This window comes from Cryptomeria japonica, chromosome 1 (genome assembly GCF_030272615.1).
Source record: "Cryptomeria japonica chromosome 1, Sugi_1.0, whole genome shotgun sequence".
Lineage (NCBI taxonomy): Eukaryota > Viridiplantae > Streptophyta > Pinopsida > Cupressales > Cupressaceae > Cryptomeria > Cryptomeria japonica.
Window position 1 is genome coordinate 202,431,921 of NC_081405.1, and position 6,427 is coordinate 202,438,347.

Below are 6,427 nucleotides of genomic sequence, written 5' to 3' on the forward strand. Positions count from 1 at the left end.
GCATAACAAATGAGGCCTTTGGACTTTATCTTATCGTGCATTAGTCCATCCATCCCTTTGTCCCCTTTTTTCCACAACACACAGAAAATGGTGGGAGCTCTGCTCGTACGTTCCACCTACCCACCTAACACGCGTGGGTTCGACATCGCCCCATTTTTCAACGCAGAAAATGGCGGGACGTGTCCCATCTATTCTGGCTCCACAGTACGGATGGACTAACACGCATCTTTGTCTCACATTTTACACCGTCGATTTTGCAGTTAGCAATTGCGATTGACTAACCTGTTACGGATGGACTAACACGTTGTACGAAAGGTCTGTTTTGGAACTATGGCGTCGGTTTTCACTGAACGGCTGCGATTGACGGATTGACTGAGTAAGGACCCACCTATGGCCCACCTATCAGTAGCACGTGCGAGACAACCACCACGGTTTGGAAGCCCGCGGCCTCTTTTTCCTGCCGTTTTGGTGTCTGCACGTGGTCATCAACACTTGCCGTCGGATGTTTGTTTTCTATGGCTTTTAATGTGCGTGTTAGGCACAACACATCGGCCCGAGCCGCGGCCCACGATCCGCCGTTTTCTGGCATGTCCATGTAGTTTCATGTGGGCCCCGATGTTTCAAACAGCCGACTCCAGGACAGCTCCACGTCATTTTCGGTGGGTCCGACGCTTGCACCAAATGGGCATGGTATGGGCTATGGTATGCATGGGCTATGCATGTCTCGAACATGTCCACGATGCATGTCGTTCGTACGACAGGTCACTTTTGGAGCCAGAATAGACGCGTCCAAGAAAGAAGGCACGGTAAGGTTGAGTAGATAGTATGGGCAGCATTCAGTCTACGGAGGAGTAGGTGAGCAGTTGGGAATTAATTTCAACAGTATTAGGTGAAGGAGAATGGTCTTTATATGAAGCTTTATGACAGAAAATATTTACCTTGCGCTGCGTCTAAAGCTATGTTAAACCTGGTTTTCCAATCTAGATTCGGATATTGCGCTGCACTAGTACCTGGTAAAAGAAGGTGATAACCAAATAATTTTGTGGTGAAGCTATAATTTTTCATGATCACAAATTTGCAGCAACTGAGAAAAAATAAGTTTCGGAAGACATTTAGTTACCATAAAGGCGATCCTTTAGGGATCCCCCAAGCATTTATTCGTAAACAAGCATTAGTTCTCTGGATTGATTGCAGTAACCAAGTAAAGACACCAGGTTCTTGTGATGAACTCTTGCCAGAAGATCAATCTGCTCGGCAAATTTGAAACAGGTCATATATATTAGATTTATGTTATAATTGTTTTCCCTTTTAACGAGATTTGAGACTGCTATGCTGGAGAATACAAATCAATAGTATTAGAATTTAAGAATTGTATATTACCTCGTTTAGAAACTCTTGAACACCTTGTCTGGAGAAAAGAGAGAGGACTTTTACTGCTATTTGCTTTCCATCCTCCAATTTTCCCCATAAAACAGATCCAAAGCCACCTTGTCCTATCTTACAGCTAAATTTTTTTTGTAGCTTTGATGATCTCTTCCAGAGTAAACTCACGGGATTTTGATGCATTTGGTACTAAAACCATTGAGTAGTCTGCACTTCATTTTATTTCGAAGTAAATGTAACTAATTCTTATAAGCCAAGAAAATTGATTAGCAAGCACCTACTTAAAGGAGAAATATTTTCTTACCATCCTCATGGATATATACCGATTTAGTTCCTAGAGCGCTGCCTTTAGCATCTTCATTGACAATCGCTTTTCCCCTGAATTTCCTTCGGTACACAATAATACTCACAATCAAAATAGAAGCTATTAGTACGATGCCGCCTACTATAGCTCCGATGATAATTCCTAGTTTGCTCCCGTTTGAGCAGTTAGAATGCGTTAAATTCTGAGAGGGAATACTAAGGTACGCATTGGCTTTGTGTCTGCAGCATTTGAATACAAAACAAACATATTCCTTATTCTCATGTTGTTGCATGTAAAGAAAATGCCATACAAATTAGCATCATGGATAAGCTAGAAAGATGTTTGGTGTGAAATTATTACGTTATTAAGATCTTATCCAGGAGTTGTTGAGGAATTACACCACTGAAATTGTTGCAGTCTATGAATCTGTCACAATCAGAAAACAAATCAACATAAGTTTTCAGTATTTATAAGACAATATCGACTTTAATTTAAGAGCGAGGAATGAAACCTACAACTCCTTAAAACTGTGTAGCTGGGATAAGCATTCGGGAACTTCACCACTCAAGCTGTTGTTTTGTACATTTCTGCGCAACCCGGCCACCGAGTTCTAAAAGTCCTAAGTAATTTGAAATACATTAAAACTGGCATTCTGTCTATATGCCAGACATTAAGAAGGCGAAATGTTAAATCGCTTGTATCGAGATACATATTCTCGCCAGTTTGCTTAAGCTGGAAAATAATGGTAAGGTTCCAGTGAAATTGCTATTTGCCAGCGATCTGATTATACATGCAAGTTGGTAAGAAATAATTAACCTCAATTTAAGTACCAAAATATTGTTTTCTTGTAGGTTTGACAATCCCCATGCTCCCAAAATAGAACAGTGATGTGACTTTGTTATTTTACTTCGTTGTATTTTTGGCCACGTCGATAGTATTAACTCTACAAAAGTTCAGTGATTTTAAGACATATATTGATAAAAATACTTCATAAAGAAATTTAAATATACATAACAGAGACACATATTATTACGTATTTCTAATTTTGAAACTTATATCACTTTTTTAATTAATTGTAGTATTATTTTATAGTGTAACTATATAATTATATGTGGTGAATTTTGTATTAAGTTTTTTTTTTTTCACAATACTCTCCAATGTTAATTTTATTGAGTTTGTCACATTTATATAATGCATGAATGAAATAGCCAAGGTGTGTATAGGCTACTCTTATTGGGTATATGTGATTCTCTCTCTCTCTCTCTCTCTCTCTCTCTCTCTCTCTCTCTCTATATATATATATATATATATATATATATATATACACGTGTGTGTGCGTGTGTGTGTGTAAGATGTATGTTTGAGCCATTGATAATATGAATCGGTCACTATGTGATTTTCATTGTTTCGTACACTAATGTTAGCAATCCACTAACATTTAACTAGAATGTATATCATGTATGAATTATGTTTGAAGCATAATATCAAATAATGGTTGTAATTTAAAAGTGAGAATGAAGATCTGATATCAATGGCATGGGTGAAATCTCTCTATTATTTGTGTCTACAATGAATAATTTGATTATCAAAGCGGATATAGACACAATTATTATGAATGAATCTTGGAGATTAAGTCTATGTCTAGGTCTACGCATGATCCTAACATTGGAAGATTACTATATTATAAGGTGAGTATATGATTGTGTGGAATTGGTTTGTTACCATGATTATGGTTGCTAAAGCTATGAAGTTAGCACTTCTATATTAAATAGAAGATGGCTAGTTGATTATTTGAGTACCTGTGTGTTAGAAGAAAAATAGAACTACAGTGGTTATTACGTAATTGCATAAAAATCATACCAAGGCTAGTGAATGCTAGTTTGTCATTAGTAAACCCTTTTTAAAGGCCATAAATTCATTCTTTTGAAAGACTAATTTGAGGAGGATTTGATCCTCATAATCCAAAAATTTGTCACAACTAGCATTTTTATTTCAAAAATAAGAAATCCATTATTGCATATAGTGAATTCTACTTTTAAAAATTGCCTCGAAGATTAGATTTGCATTGTCTAGGCTCAATATTAAACTATGGATCACAAGATCTACATAAAATTTCAAGTAACCTACAATTTGAAGACATCAATTTTCTATATTGTGGTGAGTTAATTGTATAGATCTTATCATCTAGAGTGCTTCCGGATTAGATTGTGTATGATTGTGTATAGATCTTTTTAACAAAAGTATCCAATCATTGATTCAAGAGCAATCTTAAGATAACACTTTAAATTTATAATTTCAAACCATTTTTCAATTAAATAATATAATTTATACTTAACTATTATTTTAATTGATTAAATTATTCTTTAATTTAACTTTTTAACACTATTATATAAATATGTTATATTTTTTATATATTTTTTATTATAATTTTAATGTTACATATTTGAGGTTGTATTGAATGCTTGCTCCAGCGGTTGCTACTAAACTAAAAATAAACTAAAATTTCATGAGAGGAGCAAGAATGAAATAATTTTATTTAACAAACAACCAAGAGTATAACTTAGTCATTTGAAATCCAAACATTCAAGTCAGAAATTTTGAAGCTAACAACTACAATAGTTCGCCAATTAATTTGGTGTAGATAGATATGTTTGAGTTTTAAAATTGGAAATTTTGAAGTGGAATAGCTAAAGAAAAATACAAACAATGTTCTTCCAATGGTTAGAAGATTTTGAATGGAGCAGTCGTTGAGTGTGTAGTGGGGCAACAAATAGCTTGAGATAAAGTAAGCAGCCATCGTGTTAGCTATAGGAGAGCAGAGAGAGCAGAGAAAGGAGGAGTTCTAAGCCGTTTTAGATTTAGTATGATTGGGTGTAGCTCCACGTCTGTGTAGATCATTTGTAATTAGTTTGTAACCTGTGTTAGTAATTAGTTTTATAAATTAAATAAATTGGTGTTCCTGTAGTAACTTTTTTTTTCAATTTTTTTAAGTTTATCCAAGGGTGGTGACTCTTGTCCTTTCCTAGATTATGTTTTTGATTAGGATAAACATGTTTTGAAGGGGCCCCGAAACCCTTTACAACAAAGAGTTGCTAGTGAAGAATAGATTGGACTAATTGGCAGCAAACCACAGGTTTTAGGAAGGCCCTGAAACCTTTTGGACTGATGGGCATCCAGATCCCAAAACAGAGGCTGCAAAAGATAGAAACATACAAACACAACAGCAACCAAACACTAGCCAAACATTAGGAATGCAACATTACAAACCAGGTTGGCATAACAAACAGTCTAAAACAACAAACAATAGACCATAAAAAACATAGATCGAGAGTATATTAGGCACCCTCAGCCAACAAGAAGGGTTTTCCAAAGCTCCCATAAGCTGTAACAACTTCTTCATGCCACAACAAAAGCCTGGACTTAACCAAAAACAAGATCTGGCCAAACTAGGCCCTTGAAAACTTTTAGCATCCAGTTTGTCACAAGCATAAACAATAGACATGGAGTTTTTCCAAGCTCCCCCAACCTTGATGGGTTTTATATGGCTCCCACAACCAAAAATAGGGTTTTTACCAGCTCCGTCAATCGTAAGAGTGGGTTTTACAAGGCTCCCACAACTTGGATTAGGTTTTAAAAGGCTCCCACAACCTAAAAGATTGGGTTTTATAAGGCTCCCACAACTTGAGAGGATTTCGAAAAGGCAAGGAATTCCATAAGGGTTTTGATAGGCTCCCTCCACCTGCAACACGAACAATAGCAACCCAGCAAGCCCCTCAACTAAAAACATGTGCAGCCACTCCACCTCCATAGGAGAGAAAAACACCTTAAAGAAGGAGCCATGAGGATGGGCAAAATAAGCAGCAAAGACCCACATGGGTTTTTGAAAGGCTCCCATAACCTTAAACTTGACAAGGACTTGAACTGAGAACAAAAGATCCTCCAAGATCACCACCTCAATTGGGATAGGAGGAGAGAAAATGCTCAAAAAACCAACCTTGGAGTCTAGCCGACCACAAAACATAGTACCATCTGCCTCCCACCAGCATCTCCCAGCATTCACCGCAACATCTGACTCCACTTTAATAGGAAACACGTTATCTCCAAAACCAGCCATCTCCACCTCAAAAGAAGATAGGGCCACCTCAATAAGAACTGGAAATAACCAAATATACTGAGACAAAAGTGAAAAGGCTAGCCTCAACAAGGCAAAGAGGAGAGAACCACCAATGTGCCAACCAAAGATAAGAAAAAAAACCAGCCCACTGAAACAACACGAGCATAAACTCAAGATAAGCATGAGAGCACACATGCAAAGCCTGAGAGGATCCGAGATCCCCAAAAAAGAAATTCCTTCCGCACAGCAACACCTTCACAACTTTAACCTGGAACCCACAGTTGATGAGAAGGGAGAAGCCATCGAAGAATAAAGGGGAACAAAAGCCAGAAGCCCGCAGCCACCAACATCACCAAGGAAAGCCCCAAAACTTTTAACCCCAAACCACAACATAAAGCCACATCTGAGACCAAATCCCAAAGTACAGCTACAAAGAGGAGAGCACGAGAAAATAGGGGAGCCTCCCCTGCACCGACTCCTGCACATCTCTCAACACAATAGACAATAGCAGGGAAGGAACACCAAGATCCATAGCATGGGTGCGCGCTAGCCAGACCCTTCCAAAAGCAACGAACCAAACACGAGCCGTAACATCTCCATTCACAGAAAAGACGAACAAAAAGGAA